The sequence below is a fragment of the Sturnira hondurensis genome, unplaced genomic scaffold (genome assembly GCF_014824575.4).
Source record: "Sturnira hondurensis isolate 20B ecotype Veracruz unplaced genomic scaffold, ASM1482457v3 Scaffold0003801, whole genome shotgun sequence".
NCBI classification, from domain to species: Eukaryota; Metazoa; Chordata; class Mammalia; order Chiroptera; family Phyllostomidae; genus Sturnira; species Sturnira hondurensis.
The window spans coordinates 5,159,738-5,181,621 of NW_028076432.1; the positions used below are offsets into that span (position 1 = coordinate 5,159,738).

The 21,884-nt window shown below is 37.3% G+C and overlaps 1 protein-coding gene across 6 annotated transcripts in view; it reads right to left on the minus strand.

Moving 5' to 3' along the window:
- The window catches only part of DLG2 (discs large MAGUK scaffold protein 2), a 1,965,529-nt gene that overhangs the window by 1,041,657 nt on the left and 901,988 nt on the right, over nt 1-21,884 (minus strand). The gene's annotated exons all lie outside the window — the stretch shown is intronic.

The following is a 21,884-nucleotide window of genomic DNA, read 5'->3' on the forward strand; positions in this document are numbered from 1 at the left end:
ATCTAAACCAGCAATTTTCAGCCTTCTTCACCTCATGGCACACACAAACTATACTAAAATTCTGTGGCGCACCCCCCAAAATATATTGTACTTTTTGCTAATTTGACCAATAAAATAGGTATAATTTTAATGTATTCACACCAGATGGCTAGTGTGTTGAATGTTATTTATTTTTTAATATGACAATCTAAGGGGAAAAAGTCAGTGCCCCTGACCAAACAGTCAGGTATTACATGTTTTAAAAATTCTTGTGGGCCTTGGCCAGATGGCTCAGTCAGTTGAAGCATCATCCCATGCACAAAAAGGTTGCAGGTTCAATTCCCAGTCTGGGCACATAACTAGGTAGCGGGTTTGATCCTCAGTCAGGGTATGTATGGGAAGCAACTGATCATTGTTTCTTTCTCTCCCTTCCTTTCTTTTTTTAAAAAATATTTTATTTATTTATTTATTTTCAGAAAGAGGGGAAGGGAAGGAGAGAGGGAAAGAAATATCAATGTGTGGTTGCCTCTCATGTTGTCCCCCACTGGGAACTGGCCTGCAACCAGGCCTGTGCCCTGACTGGGAATCGAACCGCGATCCTTTGCTTCACAGGCCTGTGCTCAATCCACTGAGCTACACCAGCCAGGGCTCTCCCTTCCTTTCTATAAATTCAATGAACATATCCTTAGGTGAGGATTAAAAGAAAAATTCTTGCAACACACCAGTGTGCCATGGCACACGGGTTGAAAATCATTGATCTAAAGAAAAGCATTAGTAATAATTCAAGGCGACACTTGGATATGAAAAAGACTTCGATGACAAAAAATAAATATCTGATTCTTAGGAATCACTATACAAATTCATATTGCTTCTTATTGAAATTAACAGGATCCCTCAAATCGATATAGCACTAACATTAGCGGGGGCTGATAGATAAAGAATGACATTACACTTCAAATACTACTTATGAGAAAAATTACTCTACCTTGAATAATATACATTTAAGAAAGTCTTTTCCTCAAATATAGCCATTCAGGTAAAGAACCAAATGCCAGAGGCACCTAGATTGAAACTACACACATTCTGTTGGAGCAGGAGAACAATCTTTAATGTAAAAGCAGGTGTTTGGTTTCTATTACGGCAAAGGGTAGTTGGATACTGCAGGGAAAGAAAGCTGTCCACTTCTCCTGGCCTTTCTCCAGAGTGAAAATGTTAGCTTGCAGTACTGGCTCATCCCCATGCTCAAGGCTGGCAAACTCTGAGTAACTCTGAAATCTTGAACAAATGAGAAGAACTACGAAGATTTCTTAAAGGCAGCTGTGATGAGAGAATCATAGAATATGATATTGTGGAAGGGAGTTAATCACCTACTCAAGAACTCCTTCATTTCACAGAAAAGGAAGTTAGTAGCAGAGTGGGGAGTTGACTTGTTAGGAGTCATGCAGCAAGTCAGTAGTGAGAAAGAGAAGTCTCCAGATCTGTAGTCTCTCCGCTCAGCTTTCTTCACGACTCAATGCCTTGCTCCTTTAGTGTGGTTTACTGACTGAAATAGAGTAACTAACATATGCAAAGAGAATGGAGTTTAGGAAAAGGCAGATACCTCTCCAAAAACTGCTTTTCCCCAGCAAGAAGGGGGAAAAAAGCTATTGACAGTCACATGGTTACAGAATTTACATCAATAATGTTACAGGGCATATAGTATTCCCTTAAGTTAATATTTCTCCTAAGTAGTAAAAAAATAAATAAAAATCCCCTAAACTTCTTAAACAGTAAAACCAAATTAGCATCTTGGTGTCAATTTTGACTGTTTTCACCTCTTGCTTTTTGGATCAGGCTTTACATAAACATGTCTTTGTTGGACTTCCACCCCAACCAGCCCTCATCCAGCCAACAGATCACGTTGTCCAACTATAGCTTGTTAATGCATCATTGAGGTTTCCCTCCCCAACACTGACTCCATCTCTACAAACCTGATCTGCTTTGACCATCATCAGCTTCCCACCTCGACTACTGTCACACTTTGATAATTGTCCACCCTACTCTCAGCTGGATTCCTTTCAAAGGCATTTCCTCTCATTGCAACTGAAAAGCTTTGCCATTTGAGCTAACCGAGTCTTGTCTCTGGCTTTGTGAGCAAGCTCTGTAATGTTCCACTGTACTAAGGATAAAATCCAAGTTCCTTAGCAGTCTATCAAGCTTTTCTGTGACCTTATCCTCTCCATATTTCTAGCTTCATCTCCAGAAAGTCTTCATTCATCAATAATGAATTACTTACAGTTAATTCCTTCTGATACACAGGATCCATGTGCCTGATCCCCTCTTTCCTGCTCATGGAATACTCGGTCATCCTCTATTGCCGCCCCAACCATTCTTTTCTTAGTTGCCTTCTATTCATCAAGACTAGGTTCAGATAAGCTCCTCCAGAGGCTTTGTACTACCTCCACCCCCAACTCCCAGGCTGAGTAAAGTGGGGGAAGTCCCTCTCCAAGGCTGCCTGCCCGAGTCCCTTCCATCAGTTTTCACGTTCAGTAGCCAAGTATCTGTGTTCATGGGCCTTTGTCCCACAAGCAGTAGACGTCTCCCTTGAGAGTTTGGATAACTTATGTGGCCCTACATTCTGCATAGTGCTTTTCAATTCTGGTGAAATAGTAGAATCACCTGGGAAAGCTTTTAAAAATACCTATGACCATGTTCCATTCTTGATCAATGAGACTCTTAGGGGTAGAGCAAGACACACTCCTGGCCTCAGGACCTTTATACTGGCTAATCCCACTGCCTGGAGAGCTGTTCTCACATAGCTCATCCCACTTCCATCCAGTCTTTTTCTTAGATATTACTTTTTTCAATGAGGTCTACTCTCATTTCTCTAAATTGGTAGTACATTTTCCCTACACTTTCCAATCTCCTGTAATAGCACATGTCATACTGCCATGTTTTGTTTATTGTCAGCCTCCCCAAGTGCAAGAATCATTTATTTTTCCTAATGTGACATCAATGTTTGAAACACAGTAGGAGCCAGGCACTGATGCTACATTATCTGTTATCTATTGTCTACACAATCTATTCTCTTTCTCTCATAGATAAATGAATGAATTCTGTCTGCCATTTTTTAATTGGAAAGAGATTTTTACAAAGTAATGAAAGTTTGAAGAAGTAGAGCTGATTAATTTTGCCTCTAGAAACAAGAAATGTTTCATGGAAGAGAAATGTTTCATGTAATTAAGCTGAGCCTTGAAGAATTTTCCAGGTGGAGAAAGAAGGTACACTACTAAAATAAACAATATTTGGTAAGCACCAAGCTCAGCTCAGAGTCCAACATCCTGTAGTAGCTCAAGAAGGTCTTGTTCAAACCAGAATAATTCAGGTAGAGGAAACAGCTCGAGCACATATTTGAGAAAGTACATGGACTATTTGGAATGAGTGTAGTGAGCAAGTAATGTTTGAAAAAACTAAATTGTTACATTTTGACTAAATTTGATAAAGTGCATATTATTAGATCATTAACTTTTGCAAATATTATAAAAATATACAAGTATCTTTAGTATCTCATTCATATATATATATGTGCTTACACTATCAAAATTTGTTTGTGTTGCTTACTTTGATATATATTTTGCCCACTTATTTTTCCATAAATTTTGAATTATTATTCTACTTGGTGTGTGTTTTTATGTGTATTTTCTACCAACCTATGCCTCACCTTCAGTAGTATAAATAAGGCTTCATGATCTCTCTTTCATATTCATCATAGTAGTAATTGCCCATATAATTGCTCATTGACTATTAACAAAAGCTATCCTAAAAGTTCATTTATCTTTTCATTCATCCAGAAAATTTTCTTAAACTATGAAACTCTAAAACTCTAAACCCTACTATGTAGTAGGCACTGCATTAAAGACTGGAGACACAGACGTGGAATTCAATCCCTGCTACCAAGTCTGGGGGTGGGAGTAGAGGCAGATAGAAAAATTGCAATTCAGAGAGTAAGGACATACCAGAGGCAACCCTGGAGTATTGCATAGCACAAAATAGATACAGCCAATCTGTTAAAAAGGAGCTAGGGGTCAAGGGAAAGCTCCTGGATAATTTTATTTTTGGCATTTTTTCCCTGAAAATGATGAATCTTTCAGACATCTTGTGTCAATCTACATTATATTGTTAGAGATATGCTCTCATAGAGACAATTATGATACCATTAAAAAGATACTAACCTGCTTAAATCCCATATTAAATAAAAAATAAAGTTTTGGGATAAGACCTTAACCAATTCCACTTTCATTCAAAATTCAACAATGTATACTTTTAGAAAGTTTGTTTTCCTATGAGAAGTGTCAGAAAAAAGCGACTGGGACTTTTGTTAAAGGGGGAAATATTCTTAATAGTTCCATCATTAAATTCTAATCAAAGATGAGTAGTAATCAATCATGTGGAGAACAGAAGGGAGACGGGACATTTCAACAACAGAATATACATGCAATTGCCTAAAAGCACAAAAAGAATGGCCAGTGTGAAGATCTTAAGAATATGTTGCCATAGCATGACAGGGATGTGGGGAGATGGGCTAAGAGAATTTGTGTGATATGCGTATGATGCTAAGGCTGCAAGAGTAGGCCGAAAGCATGAAGATCCGGACATACCAGGAATTTAGCCTACATCATAAAGTAATGAGGAGTCATCAACTAGGGATGTCGTAGGGGAGTAACAGGGGCAGAGAGACCAGTGAAGTGATCCCTAAAATAACAATTCAGGTAATGGATGAGAAGAAACAATGTGAGTCTGGATATAGAGTAACAGATGGAGGCATGATTGATAGGACAGGGTGACTGATGGAATGGGAGGGCTGATAGAGAATGAGGAATCTGGGATAACCCAAGCTTCTGGCTGGAGTGGCTGAGTGCCTGGAAGGTGCCACTCACCATCAGCATGAGTGCAAGAGAAGGGGGAAGAAGATGAGCAAGTTTTATGCACGTGACGTTTGAGTTCCTGTAGTATCAGGGTAAAGGTGTCCTATTGGCAGACTTCCGGAACTCAGGGGAAAGAACTGGGGTAGAGATATTAACGAAGAAATACCATGAGCACCTGGGTCAACGGTTTATTAAGCTATCAATCACTTTATTTTCTTTTGCTCTGTGCCAGGTATTCACAGTAATATGCCAGGGGTTTCACAAAATCACAGACATCATGAATAATAAATATACTTTAAGGTGTGGAGAAAAATTGGTATTAAAACAAATATGAATATCTTAAGCTTTGGAGTATAACATTGGGGAGAATTTTGAGGATAAAACCAGAGTCTTCAAGCAAATTACCGATTCTTTGACTTTCACATGGACTCTCAGACTCACACTAAATCCGCAGGCCCCTGTGACATGTCTTATCCATCCAACTCCCCACCCTGTCTTTGGTTCTTTGGTGTGAACATTTAACCCAGACTCTACTGAAGCAGTTCACAAGCCCTGTGTGATTTACGTCCCAGTGAGCAGCCGATTCAAGAGGTGAACCTAGAATTTGACATACCTCTTAGCTGCGAGTTTTTAAAAGGCAGCAAGCTGCTTCTCTGTTTTCACTCAACTCTGTCTCCTCTACTTTGTAAAGACTGAAAGAATCCCTGTTGAAACATGGAAATGGGGAAAAAAGCAGCAAGCTATTTGGACATTGGTTTCTTCGGGATCACTATAGTGCTTTGGGGTGAATATACTACTTGAGTTGCTATTTCATTCTCACGCTATACGCAAGACAAGTCATTCACAGATCTTGAATTTACTTTCAAAGATACCTGTGAAGAGGTCGGAAGCTTTTTTTCTGTATTTATCTGTTCCCTGCTGCCTTCCAAATACACATTATAAAGTGTAAAAAAATTTCCTTACCCCAGGCAGCCCCAATGTGAAGAGACAGATCTCAAACTAATAATATATCCATCAAAGATAAGGTATTTTTAAATGTACTAAAACCACAGTCAAACAGAAGGTCTTCTGTTTGCGAGAAGCATGGGAAAGCTGGCCTCTGTATTACACACACAGGGACTCCAGGGTTTTCGGCGAAACAGGTGCCCACGAGCTTCCTGGTTAGACCTCCTTATGTTATTTCCCTTCATAAATATTTAATGAACAGAAGTAACATCACAGCAAACAACAATTAGGAGAAGATTGGGTTCTTTTTTCAATAAGGAACCTTCTACTTCTTAGACTCATGATGCAAACCGTGGCATGAATGCAAAGCATATTCCATCTTTGGAAGTCTGACAGGTTGTTTTTTCTCTCTGGCATTCTCCTCATCCAGCCAGGCCTTTCTTAGTAATAGAAAACCTCATCACCATGCACTATATTTATTTCCTAAATGAGTCATTCTTATTATGAGTATTCCTCCAGTATTAAGCCAATATCTTTTGTGTGTGTGTGTGCAGGGAGGAGGAGGGAGAATAATTTGTTAAAAGTTCCTTGAGCACCTATTCTGGGACAACTCTGCTAAACAGTTTCTCTAATCAAATCTTTAAAGCATGATACATAATATTATTCCAATTTAATAGTGTCTCTCATGCCAAATCTATAATAAAGTATAATATATCCTGTCTACTAACCACATTTTGAAAGTAATTTAGCCATCTTTTCAAGTGGAGATAGCTTTTTAAAAAAAATCAACATGTATTTAGTGCTCTTGTTCACAAATAAAGAAGCCGAAGCTCTGAGTTGAAGCAACCAGTACCCACTGAAAATTTGTGGGAGTGTGCTTTCAACTTGAATGAGACCGAAAAGGCTGGAGGAGTTAGATGAGATGAAACACAGCTTTTAATCACAATCTGAGAAGCCAGATTTGGCTGAACAAATACTTGGAAACCAACTGTTTGAGTAAAAAGGCAATGCCACGAGAATTGTATTTTAGGAAGACGTTAATGTCGGGGACTTGGATTGCTGGAGTAAAAATTATACTGAGCTTGAAGGGGGCAACGATAAGAAACAATAAAAAAGTTGGAATACTTGGTGTTATCCAAAATAACAAATAGAATTAAGGAATCACTTGATTAAATGGTGGTATTGAATGATGAACCAAGGTTAAACAGTATATACCTATATCTACATCCATATCTATAGATCTATCAGTGAATCCTGCCAGTAAAAAACTGAGGGGTGATTTTAAAATCTTCCCACTGTAGCAAAAAGTGTTTCATGAGTTTGAAAATAGCTGTTCTCCTTTGTAAGGTGAAAATGAAGTGAAAGAGTCTTAAAGAAAAGAAAGAAGGATTTAGGTTGGGCACCAGGCTTACAAGGCAGAGAAGAGGTTTTGATCTGGAGTGAGGGTAGTGTATGGCTTCCTAGAAATCCCTGTGGGTTAAGATAGGCACCCAGGTGCCCACGCTGTGGGCAGCTCAGCTAAGGGCCAGGTCCTCCTGATTTTATTTAATTTTATTCCTGAAGAAGCTGCCTAATCTCAGTGGTTGTCAAGAGTAAAGAATAACAATTTCATGGTTTTGCTTGCTTTTCAGCCAATGAAAGAAAGTGATAGGAACTTAAATCTTCCTTGAAAGGTCTATTCTGTCTAGCCTCTTGATTTGGTGGTTTTTATACTTTATCTCATCACTGAAATACTCAGAAAATAGGCATGGTGGCAGTTCCTATCAATGACAATTTAACAGTGCCAGATATTTCGATTCCACCTAAGATTAGATTTTTCTGAAGTGTATCTGAAAGACACATGACCTATCAGCTTCACATGGCAGCATATGAGTAAGCGTTTGCTTCTAATTCCACCCACTATTGCTCCCTCTTTCTGTTGCTTTTAAAAGTATCTGCTATCACGGAGCCAGAAAATATGTCACTACGAACAACTGCTCTGTTGGGAAGAGGTGCACATTTTGTTTCTGTCATCTGTTCTAAGTAAAACTCAAGAGCACTTACAGGCAACACCAGTACAATGGAGAGAACAGTCCTTACAGGTCCATCTTTAAGGGTTAAATCTAATAATTTCTGCCTTAACGTACCCTAAGTTTATATAACTTAATATTTTCGACTAAGTTATACTTGATATATGCAAAAGAATATGTGTAATGTCAAGGGAAATTCTGAAGTATTGTAATAAAATAAACACCAATTTAAAAACTAGAATGTGATAAAGAGTTTTGTATGCTCTCTGCCATCAATCCTGTATTTTTGTATCCCTTATGGTTTAACAACTCTCCCCAAATTTTTAGCACTCTCTTTATCATTTTACAGTTTTAGCACTTATATATGAATTTACCCAAAAACATACTCTTCAGATTTGCTTGTTGTAAAGCTTCATGCAAATGTTATTTTACTATATGCCGTTTTCTTTGATTTGGTTTTCTCTTCACTATTGTTTCAGAGATGAACATCCTTCTTCATTCACTTGTATTGCTGTAAATTATTCCATGATTCCTAAATACACCATAAATTAGATTTGCATCCCCTTATTTGCACACATTTGTGATTTTCCAAGTTTTGTTTTGTTTTGTTTTTATCATTAGGAACAAAGCCATTATCATCAATAAATGTTTACAAGGGTTTCTCTAGGGCACATAAGTAAAAGAAGAAGTACAAAGGCTTATGTTTGGATGCATGTAATAATGTCAATTTGTTTTCCAGAATTGTACCCACCAGTAGAATATAAGAAACAACTCAAATACCATTTGGCAGTACTAGGCTTCCTAATTTTTTGCTCATATAATTGCATATAATACAAAATTAAGCTTAAGTTAGACTCCTTCATTATTTGTGAGGTCTGGAATTTCTTATATGTTTATTCATTTTTTGTTTACCTTCCTTTTTGAAATGTTTGATAATGTCTCTCAACCATTTTTTCAATTATATTGATTGTTTTTACTTTTATCAACATGAGTTCTTTACATATTCTCAATGAAGTCCTTTGTTGACTATTTATGTTGCATATACTCTTTCTCATTTTGGGTCTTGGCTTTTCCTTTTCCTTGTGGTATCTTTTGATCAACAGAATTTGTAAAATTTAATTGAGTTTAACAGCATTTTCATTTATGAGTTTGTGTTTTGTTTAGGAAACACTTCCTAATGACAGGTTCATCGTGACATTCTCTTATATTTTCTTACAGAATGTTTAAAACTTTGCCTTTTTATTTAGGTATTTAACTAAACTTTCATTAATTTTATGTCTGATGTGAGGTGGGGATCAATTTAATTTTAAATATTATGCACAATTGTCCCTGTTTATTAATTTGTCTCCCTTTCTTCCAAGTTCTGCATTGTCATGTCTATCCTACATCAAGTTCCCATATAGTTAACAAACACTTGTGGACCAGGTAGTCTCTTAGGGGTTTTAGAAATGATTAATTCATGAAATCCCTGTAATAACTGTGAGGGAGATATTATCTTCATTCCTTTTTCAACAGTGAGAAAATAGAGGCACGGATAGTTAGGAACTTGGGTCTGGAGCTGGTATCCTTACTTTTTGTTCCAAGAACAAAGAACCTTGGAACTCTGTCTACTTGATTAGTCAATATGCTTATCCAATTCTAAAACCACACTGTCTTCACTAGAATTGATTTCTTTTCGAGAGTACCTTGGTTGCTTCTAAGCCCTTAATTTTGTGTACATTGTGTATCAGGTTATCAAGCTCATCAAAAAAATTGGGGGGATTTTATATAAATTACATTGAATTTATGAGTATATGATCAGTTTGGAAGGAGTGACATCTTTATGAAATCTTTATATCCATGGCCAAGACATGCACAATATACAAGTTAAATTTAATAAATTTCAATAAAATTTAATATACATTTCTTAATCCTGGCTGGTGTAGCTCAGTGGATTGAGCACAGGCCTGCGAACCAAAAGATCGTGGTTTGATTCCCAGTCAGGGCACATGCCTGGGTTGCAGGCCAGTTTCCGGCAGGGGATGCACAAGAAGCAACCATACATTGATATTTCTCTCCCTCTCTCCTTCCCTTCCCTTCCCTTCTAGAGATAAATAAATAAATTTTTTTAAAAGTTAATATACAATTTTTCATAAAGGTCTTGCATATACATTGTTTGATTAACTCCTAAGTACTTAATTTAAGGTTTTATTTGTATTTTATTCAGAGATGGCCTATCATACTACTAGAAATAGTAGTTTTTTAACCTATGCCTCTAACCCACAATTCAGAGGCATCTCATTATAATCTCTCATTATCAGGGTAGGTTTATTTATTTCTCTTTATATATTGTTTCACTTCCTATATATTAAGGGTATTTATTAAGTGTACCCAAGTCTAGAATATTTTTTATGAAGTAACCATTTTACTATCATATAATGATCTTCTTTCCCTCCACTAGTTCATTTCCAAGTCAATTTTGTTTGCTCTTTATAAACAGTTCCAGCTTGCTTTATTTGACATTTGCATAGTATATCTATTATTTTTCTTGTTTACTTTCAAGCTTTCTTTGTACTTGTCTTTTAGGTGGGTCTCATCAAATGATGCATTAGGTGCAATTTCATTATTCAAATGGTAATTATTCTCTTTTAATTGGTGAATTTAATGTGCATACATTTATGTGATTAATGTTATATTTGAAATGGCTTTTCTCTATTATTTTGTGTTTCTGTTGTGGTTTATTTTTGCTATATGTCCTTTATTGATTTTTTGATTGATTATAATTTCTTTTCCCCTTTATTTTTATTGCTGACACTCATACAAATGTCCCTATTTTCTCTTCCTTTGGCCGCCTTCACCCAGCCTCTGCCCCGCTTCCCTCTGGCTGCCACCACACCATTGACTGCATCTATGAGTATGTTCTTTGGCTGATCCCTTTACTTTCTTCCATACATTTTTAATCTGACTACTAGTGTCACAGCCATACACTGTTTATACTCTTTTAATGATTGCATATTAAATTCTCCATGCATCTATTACTTAAAATGTAAAGTTTATCAGTATCTTAGCCAACCACCCTTGCCCTACCACATACAGATGGCCACAAACCTACAAACAAAACAAATAATCAAAATCCGTTATTTCCAGCTCAATATTAGAATCTCACATTTGTTTTTCCACCTTGATGAGACTTCAAGGATTACCAGTAACACCAGAGAAACAAACTACCTTTTTTGTAAAAACATTTGAATCATTTTCTACAGAGTAACTTTGACCTCCAGCATCTTACTGGAGGTCAGTAAGATGACCTCCTTACTGTTCTCTGCTCTCTGCTCTAGTTCAAATCACTGTTATTTTACTGCTAGGCTGGAGAAAGTTATCCAGGTGACAGACTTTTGTCCATTCAGTTTTATAGGAAAAACACTTTCAGTTATTGTGACTGGGATACAAGAAGGAAGTTGAGTTACAGGGTAAGAAAATTTGATTGAGAAAGAAGTTGAGTCTTTCTGTCATTTATTATGTTCATTTCTCTACCTAGTAGGAATTTTGTGGGCAAACCTCTGGTAAAAATGAGGTTCCCTATACTTCTTTTATTCCACCGTTACATCCTGACACCATGCTCCCTGAGCCAACACTTAGGCGAGCACATCACCTCCTGCAGAAGTCATTTTACAGAAGATATTTAACAATGTATATAAATCATAGTCTGAAAAATAACCAAAAAGTGGGCATGTTTTATTATATTTACTATTTGTTTTATTTAATATTAAAACAGTGAGTCAAGGCTCATAGCATGTATAACCTACTGTAGAGATGTGTTTCCTTTCATGACATTTATTTTTCTCTCCTAAGTTATCATTTCACAAAGAAAATAATATATTTATTCTAGACAGGGGATTTTAACAGATGTCTTTTTCTGGTCTTTAAAAATGCAGTTCTGGCATTTAAATGCCCCCAGTGCATCTGATAGCTGACTAGTTCCAAGCTCTAAACTTCCATGAGTGGGCAGGTTCATTGCTGGGTCAGATTCGCTCCTGCAGTGTTTGGCAAAATACTCAGGATTTGGCTTGCATTCCTGTAAGTCTAGGAACTCCAAAAACACCTAGTCTATTATGTTACTCAGTCTTTGTTTTTGAGCTTTGTTCTAGCTGGTAGAAAAATCAATTACCTTTTAGTAAGGAAATTGGAACTGTTTTCTTCTGGACATACCCATCCCCCGTCCTTCCTCCCAGCTCTCCTGAACCATGGCGGTCATCTCATACCTGGACTTGGTTTTCAGTTACTCCCTCTGCTGTGTCCCAGGTTCACCAAACCTATTGCCATTCCCTGTACACGTCTCACAATTCTACTTCTCCATTCAAGTAACATTACTGAGTGCTTACAATGTGCCAAACACTGGGGATACAGAGGATACAAGGATGTAATTTCATCCTCAATTCATGCTGTTTCTCCTGCCTAGAATAACTCTCTAGCAACTCCTTATAATCCTCCAAAATCCACTCAATGTCACTTTCTTTCAGTAGCTTTCCCTAACCACCTCATTTTCAGAATGAGTCAGTCTTCTGAACTCCTAGTATTTCTATGATGATGTCAAGGTAATTAGAATATTATGTGTTCACTACTATTTCTTTTTATCTACTCCAAACATATCAACATGCTTTACTCTTTGCCTCTGGATCCTGACAAGGCTGATGGCAAAATCACCAGAATATAGGCTCAGCTGCCTGTGAAAGGATTATGCTAGGTGTCCTGGCTTTGGAGAAAAAAAGAGACTATGGGTTATAGGTTATACAGGCGGAAGGTAGAGAAGAGAGAGAATCTTTGAAATCCTGGTAAGAGTATAGGAGAAATTGTGTGAGTCTGAGAAGGCAATAGAGACTTATGGGCCTGGAGAGAAGGAAACTTACAGAAGTATTTGTGAGGAGCCTATAGACAAGCCAAATCATGGAGCTCCTCAGCTTCACCATGGATTTTCATGCCCCACAGGGGTCAGGACAGCAGGAGGACATGAGACCTGAGGAAACCATGGAGGTTCAAGCATTCACAGCTCCTTGGGAACCAGTGTATGGTGTTGACCAGTCACCCAAGAGACTCAGTCCTATGAAAAGTCAGTCCTGATAATGTCCTCAAAATTTGTGCATAATACTGAAGGTGGAAGAAGAAGAATAATTTTCCTAGAAGAGCTAGAAGTAAAGAATTCTTCAGCCTTGGCTGGTGTGGCTTAGTGGATTGAGAGTCAGCCTGCAACCCAGTTCTATTCCCAGTCAGGGCACATCCCTGGGTTGCACGCCAGGTCCCCAGTTGGGGGTGCACAAGAGGCAACCATATATTGATATTTCTCCCCCCTCTTTCTCACTCCCTTCCCCTCTCTCTAAAAATACATAAATAAAATCTTTTATTTTAAAGAATTCTTTTGCACAGTATTGAGTGCTAAGAGTCAGAAGTTATTGTGATTGGTGTATACACCTGATTTTGTGTAATAAGATTTTTACCAATTATACATTTTTCATTACATGCATCAATCTGTTCTATAATTATCTACTTATCTTGCCTTCTAAATTCTGAACTCCTTAAGGACAGAAATTGTAGCTTAATTATCTGTCACCTCAGGTCATGGCACAAACTTATATACAACAAAGAGCTCAATAATGTTTATCAAAGAACTCTCAAAATGAGCAAATATACATGGAAATAAACAGTAAAGATGAAATTTATTTTATAAGCACATCTCTTACATTTCATTTGCAGTATTTCTTCATACTTTCATATATATACTAGCCAGATATTGCAGTGTTTTCTAACTGTAGTATATGGTTTTCCACATATCTTTAACATGTATGCAGCATCAGAGGTCTTCTAAGCATGGGCACGCAGTTTAGAAATGTTCACCTCTAGAAATTACCTGAGAAAATGGTAAAGAGCTTGATATTGCAACTGGTATGAGCAGCCCTTTTTCTCCACATTGGAAGGGCGATGGTGAGCATGAAGGTTTGCACTTACACTTGCTATTGGACATAACAATCACTGTGGGGCAAATAGTAATTAGTGTACAATGGACAGTGTCCAATTGGTATCAGCTTCCAAATTACTGTCAAAATGTGGTGATGGCAGAAAATTTGCCATGATTATTGCTGCCTACGAAGCCCCAAGAGATCCCATGCTCCTTGAAAATCTCAAAATATGCAGCACACTTCCTCCTGTGTTCTTAAACTGTCATTTATGGTTGGTAACTTTTTTCTCCCAATTAGATAAGCTCCAAGTTTTGGAGACATATCTTGAGCTTTTAAACATTTCTGACAGCACAGACTTTCATGCTTCAGAATAGAATAAGCAAGCACTCAGTAAATACATACTGATTAACAATCTGACAATACCCAGAATAACAAAATTTAAAACAATGTCTTGTAAATATTTGCTTTCTATTTCCTGGGGATGGGAAGTGATAGCACATGGGGGAAAGAAAGAAATAAAGACCTAATTCCAAATCTGTGATTTCAGCCAGCGGCAATGTATTGTACTGTAACAGATGAAGGCATTCATTACTTTACATTGCTGTTGCATTCATTCAGTATATGCTGCCTCTATACCCCACCTATCTTGAGAGCTGCACAGCCATGCATGGTGCCAAATTCACCCTCTAACAGAGCGCACAGCAATCTTTAGGGACAAGGTATCCACTGATTAACCAAAAAATGTCAGAGATTTAAAGCCTATGATTGGCGATGAAGGCACAGAGATAATTAAGGCATGGGCCTGCTCCTGAAAGGTATAAAATAGGAAGAAGTTGGCGTGACATATCCAAGATGCAAATTGGATCATGCCACTCTGATTCGAATGTTGGAACACTTCCTTGTTTCTCTCACAATGAATCCACCACTGATTAGTCTCACACAAAAGTCTCTGGAATGAGGCCCTCATCTTCATCTCCAATGCCATCTTTCATCCTCACCTCCATCTCCTCAGCAGCAATGCCATATTGCTGCAATTTCCCTAAAAACCACACTCTGTGCTTTTGTCAGGATACCACCCCCCACACTAAAAATGGTCTCCCCCAAACGGCACTCCAACCTGTTGAACAAATGCCTGCCTCATAAACACATTTTTCACAAAACCTTTCTTAATTATCCCAGATCCCTAGGTAGAACTGACTATGATTTTTGTTCCCCTTATCCTATGAGAGTTTTAATGTAAACACTATTGCATTTTTTATGTGTCACACGTTTACTTGTTTTTCTCTATTACACCATAATATTCATTAGGAAAAAGACCAATCCTTATCTGATTTTTTTTCCCCTCAGCACTTAGTACTTCGGATGAGTTAAAGAATGAACAGCTTGAGTCCATGGGCAATGGCTCTCTACCTTGGCTGCACTTAGAATTACCCGGGAAGGGTTTATAAACCCCCATTCCCAAGTTGCCTCCAGAGCCAATTAAGTCAGAGTCTCTGAGGAGTGGGGCTCAGACAGCAATAATTGTAAAACTCACCAGAAGATTGGAAAGTGTAGTCAAGATGGAAACTCATTCACTGACTTCAAGGGTCAGTAAGTTATGGTAACCTTTCTGAGTATGGTTTAAGGTGTGTGATGTAGGCATGAGCCCATATTTACTGGGTTAAAGTTTGAGCGGTGAGAAAGTGGGAGGAATCAAGTGTAAACCCATGGAAGGCTAGTCTCTTGAGATTATCCAGATAGCTAATTGAGTTAGGGAACACCGTGCTTTGGTGGCATTAACACATTATAGACTGAGCAATCATACAACAAAGAAATGTGTTTAATGTTTAATTGGATGTTTTCTAAATTTATTTGACTTGAAAACACTACTTTCTCCCATCTAACACCTATTAACTTTCTGGAGAGATGACAATACAGACTTTTTCTTCTTTTAAGAAATTAGGTGATAATGGAAGTGCAAGCAAGTACTGGTGTAGCTTGGAGGTGGAAAGGAGGAGCTGAGTGAAGATTTTACATCTTTGAGATAGAGAAGACAGTCGTATTTTCAAAATGAATGGAAAAGACACCAGAGAGGGAGCAAATGAAGACGCCATAATATTTATACAGCATCTTCCGTGTGCTTCTGTCGGGACACACAAAAAGAAGTAACTACTCTATTTGGGATGACAGCAAAGACCTCACGCAAGAAGTGACATTTGAATTACTTTCCCAAAGACCTGTGGAGAGTTTACAGGAAGAAAATAGAGATGATGATGACAGACATAAGAAAACATGAGAAAAGAGCATGAAAGAGCAAGGTAGGAGTGCAAAGGAAATTGTGGCTACAGTATGAGCGGAACTGATAGGACATGAGGCTGGGAAATTAGACTAAGTCATGTATAAGAGATCTGACTGACACACACAGCAAAGGTTGGGATTTATGAGGTATAAAATGAGAAATGACGTGCTGTCTTTGTCTTACAGGAAAATCACTTGACAGCAGCGTGAGTGATAGACTAGAAGCAGAGAGACGAATTTCAAGCCTATTGCAATGATGGGACCATTGCACATTTCCATGGATACAAGTAGGCATAGGGAATTATTTAGTAACACAGCATGGAACACCATGTGGTCTTTAACGGTTAAAGCACACCTCCCACCTCAGGACTCCTGGGCATGTTTCCAAAATAAAAACTCAGCATTTAAATCAACTGTTGCTATGATCGTTCTTTGGAATCATGGAAATGAACCTTCATGCAAAAAGTAGACATAATTTAGGTTGTTCAAAACAGAATGGCACTTTGGAAAAATTGCAATTTAAAATGATATTTATGTCAGATTTACTTTTTGAGTCTTATACTTTTCTTGAAAGTAAAGCTATGATAGAAAGAATTCTATTTCTGGGTTTTATTTTGAGATACCACCAATCGAATTGTATCTTAAAGAAAGGCTTAGTCATTGTCAGAGCTACCTCATGAAGAGGTAAAGCCCCTTTGGGGAAAGGAAGCTTGTTTTCTGCCTATTTGAATGAGACAACCATGCAAGCAGCTGAGCCTGGTCTTGCTTTGTTCAGTGGAAGACCTACCCAGGTACTGGTCATTTCCTGGATGGACATAAACCAATTCTGCAAAGACAAAACATTGGTTCTCAGTTCAAGGTAGTAATGACTCCACAGGTTATTCCTGTTTTGATGCTTCCTGAAGTGATATCAAGCTTTATTCAGATGTGCTGATGAAAATTAATATGGGTTCTTTATCTATAAATAAAAGCACAAAAGAAGAAATGGTACAAATACACCAGATTCCTTCTTGGTTTTTAAGTCATATATCGAAGGCTGGTTTTGAAGCAGGGAGGAAAAAGCATCCCCTGGTCTTATTTTTTAAAGTTCACTTTAGGAGGAGCAATTGAATTTTTTAATAACTAGAGTATAGAGAAATCAAGAAAGGTGAACAAAAATATGGTATCTTAAGGGTAAGAATTCAAGAAATATTAATTCAGAAAAATCAGCTACTATCTAAAGAATTTAAATTACACATTAAAAGATAGAACTTTGTAGTGTTTTATTTTTCCTACACGAACACCTAGCATTGAGTAATTATAGGCAAACTATTTTCTCTGTTGAAATTTAGGCCTTACTCTGTTGACATTCCTAAAGAATAGATGTAATTTGGGTGGCAAATACCAGCTCCACCTAAGGAAGGCATTCTAACGATGAGCAGTATGGCTACCCCAAAAGTGCAGCAACTGAGAGCGAGTGTGCTGTCCTTCACTGGCGGAGCTCTGGCAGAAGCTAAGGGGCCAGTGTGTGGTTGCCTCAGAAAGCATTATGCGTGCACCGGATGACCCTTCAGTTCCTTTTTGATTTTGAAATGATAGATAGTCAATGAGAATTGTACTTGAGACTGAACTCAACTGTATTACAAGAAATCCGTCACTTTTTTAATCATTAGTTCAAAATACTATTTCTGGAAGACTTACTATGCATCAGACTCCATGCAAGATGATGATAGTGAAAGACTGAATCTTTTGGGCTTATGAAGCTTAGAGCCTAATTGGAAAGACAGACAGGTATGCATTACTTATACGGAAGGATGATGATGGGGAAGTGCTTGTATAGGAGCACCCCCTTCTCTAAGGGGGACATGCTGCAAGACTTCCAATGGTTTCTTGGAACCATAGGAACTATGTTCTGTTTTTTATAGATAGCCTTTCCAGTTCACATTGGCACATACAAATTGCCAGCATCATTACTCTTGCCCTTTGGAGCCATTATTAAGTAAAACAGGGGCTATTCCAACACAAGTACTCCAATATTATGACAATCAATCTGATCAATGAGAAGGCTACTAAATGATTAATGAGTAGATATGGGATGGACATGATGAACAGAGAGACAATTCACATCCCAGGCAGATGAAATGGGATGGCGAATGACTTCACCACACTACCCAGAAAGGCACAGAATTTAAAATTTAAGTTGTTCTGGAATTTTCCATTTAATATTTTCACAGCATGGTTGAACATGTGTTATTAAAACTGTGGAAAGCAAAACTATGGAAAAGGGGAAATACTGTACTTCTCTTTTTTGTAATCTCTATTACTATTAGACAAGTATCTTTTTTTTCCTGAAAAATTGATACTGTTTTCAAAGAACTTCCTTTTTTCCCACCCAGTCTCTACAAATGTTGGAGTGCAAAAATGATATGAAAATGTCCTTTTAATGAGAACCATGAGGTCAATGGTAGTGGTGAAGGGTGAGGAAAGGATGTACACTTTCTTCTCCTCCCTTGGTTTGGGATCAATTTATTTGTAAAGTGCAGATGCTTTTCAAGAGGAAGCCTAGATAATGACCATGGCAGTCATGAACCATTAGAGCGACACTCTAACATCATGGTGTACGTAAAGAAAGCCTGTCCCTAAATCCTCAAACTTTGAACTTTATAATTAATGAGTAGATTAGGCTGACACCATCTGAGCCCATTTATCAATTACAGCATTAGTAAAATTGGAACAAGGCATCATGTGCCCCCTGAGGAGAGGCAATAGGAAGTATCCAGCGTTGCCTGTAAAGAATTCCTGCCAATTACAAACAGCTAATCAGACCTCTACCCCTAATTAGCAAATTACAAAAAAGGGGGTAGAAAAAAAAACAAATTAAATGATACCACAAGAATAATGATAGACAAATTCAGTGTATGAGAAATTCTCCAGGAATTTATTAGCTTCTTTAACATGTATAGGATAAAAAAAAGAGGGGAAAGTGGTTGATTAATAGTTATGTATTTAAGATTATATCCACCACATGCAATAATATAGATCTTGATTCAATCCTAATTAGAAAAAACAAATTGTAAAAAAAGACAGGTCAAGTATTTTTGGTGGCAATCATTTTGTAACATAGTTCTGTCTGGAAAAATCTAGCCATTGTGAATATAACAAGAATAGTTTGCATGACATCCATGTAACCTGGAAGCCAAGGAGAGTGGACTGGAATGCCCATGTGTGAACAATGATGACTTCACTGTACTAGTCAGGGGGGGCAGTTGACACTGTTGAATGAGCATGTGTACCATGTGGCCATTGCTTTCATAATGACTGAGCAAGTAGAACAATGGATCTCATCAAGTTTTGCATTAAGCTTGAAGGTTCCCCAGCAGAAACTACTCAGATAATTTACTAGTCCACAGCTATGGGCAACTGGTGATTGGCAGCTTCATCATGACAACATGCCTGCTCATGCATGATGTCTCATGCAAAGTTTTTTGTGTAATATCAAACCACCCAGGTGATTCAGTCTACCTACAGACCAGATTTGGTGCCCTGCAACTTCCCGCTTTTCCCAAAACTAAAATCACGTTTGAAAGGGAAGAGATTTCAGAACGTTGATGAGATTCAAGAAAACACAGTGGGGCAGCTTATGGAGAATGTGAGAACTGTGTGAGGTCTCAAGGTACCTACTTTGAAGGGGACTGAGGCATCACTGTCCTAGGTACAATGTTTCTTGCATCTTGTATCATTTTCAATAAATGTCGCTATTTTTCATAGTACATGGCTGGCTACTGTCTATATAGATTGTAGGTTTATCAAATCATCGCATTGTATACCTTACACTTATAAAATTTTTATGTGAATTATACTTCAGTAAATCTAGGGAACAGTTTAAAGACATTTATGAAATGCTGAATATCTGAACATGAACTAAATGTGAATTATTATTTATGAATCATTGTTAATTTTGCTTAGTTTGGTAATTCTCATTTGGTTATATTAAAATGATACTTATCTTTCAGAAAAAATATTTAGAACTATTTATGGGTAAAATTATATGATTTAAATTATTGTATCAAACAGATATTTAAATATGAGGGGAGACCCCCAAAAATGGAATTTATTTTTTAAATTGTGGATTTACTCCTACATGTTTAAACTTTAGTCACCTAAAGTACCCTCCATTTGATGAAACACACCCTCTGAGACATTTTTTTCCACTGCTCAAAATAGTTTTGAACTCATCAATTTTGGTGTCTTTTAGTGCTTTTGCCATTTTTTGTTTCACCTCTTCCACATCAGCAAAATGTTTCCCTTTGAGAGCTTTTTTACCAGGAGAAACAAACAACAACAAAAAAACCCCAAAGTCATATGGGGCAAGATCAGGTAAATATGGAGGGTGGGCAAAAAGGTAATGATGTTTTTGGTCAAAAACTTCTGAACACTCAGTGCAGTGTGGGCAGGTGTGCTCATAAATTACCCATCATGAAATGGGCAAATGTTTTAAGAAAGTCTTCCAAAAAAATTCACTGAAGCCAAATGCAGCCTTTCACAAGAACGCCAGCTAATACAGATACAGATGGGTTCCTAAAATATTCACCTGGTGGGGCAAGCCTATACTACAAAAGGCCTGCTCTCCAAAAGATAATTTCATTTTTTTTCTGGGGGCAGTGGACACCCCTTGTAAGTGGAAAAGTAAGGATAGACAAAAGAATAATAGAAAATAGAGGTTGATTATTCTATTGTCTGTACTTTTAGGTATGTTTGAAAATCTCCACAACAAATGATTTCAGAGACGATGTTCCCTTGGTGATAAAGACATATGTCTGAATCTCATATGCAAAGATCAGAGAAAGTCTTTGGCTGTAAATATGAAGACTTCATAGTTTTAAAAAGCCGAGAGAATCAAGCATAGGACCAGTCCCAGCAAATATTATAAAATAAAAACCAAAAATATTGTGAGGCTTTTGACACTTTTGATGGAGTGTTAGTAATGGGGCGAGAGACCCTGGGCAGAGATGAAAATAATGGTGATGTAGACTAGAGTACCTAATGTTTGAATGTGTCAGATAATTCAAAAGACTTTGAGGAGAAAACATATTTTATATTTTGATTCATTTAAAGTAAAGTTTTAAAATTATTCAGCCATAGCCAAAGGTATAAAATGCATACTAAAAATAACAAAATTTTTGAAAAGGTAAGAGGTGCTTGAACTCCGAGCATAAGAGGACAGGACATGAATAGAGGAGATGAACTTCTTTCAGTACTATGAAAGAAAAGCAGATAGCTGGCAAAGAGGCAAGGGAATTAGTTGAATTGGTGGGAAAAGACAAGGAAGTTCAAAGGTGATGTCTTTTATTTCTTAGTGAAGTATGGAGCAAAGTCTTTAGCTGAGAGTGAAGGAAGTGATTATAGTAATGGATGATGAACTCTAGGGAGGACAAGGATGAATTCAAGAATGTATAAGTGGATAACTAGAAAGTGACAGAATTCAATGGATTGGAATCTCTGGATGTGTTGATGTAATCAATGAATCAGGTAAATAAGCCAGAAAAAAATATAATGTGACAGTAGGGAAGTCATATGTTTGAAATCAAGATTTTAGGACAGATGAAATTATTGCGTTGGCCCTAAAGTTTGTTTAGTTTTTTCCATACAATGGCTTTAGTAGTGCCTAGTTGTCTTTAACTTCATTTGAAACAATTTGTTAGCTTGTATTGTGACAGCTGTCATATCAGCATGCATCTAAAAAATCAAAATTGGTGAATTTTTATGTAGCCATTTTAGTATTGATGATGGAAGAAAATACGCAACATTTTTGGCATCTTATGCTTTATTACTTCAAGAAAGGTAAAAATGCAATTGAAACT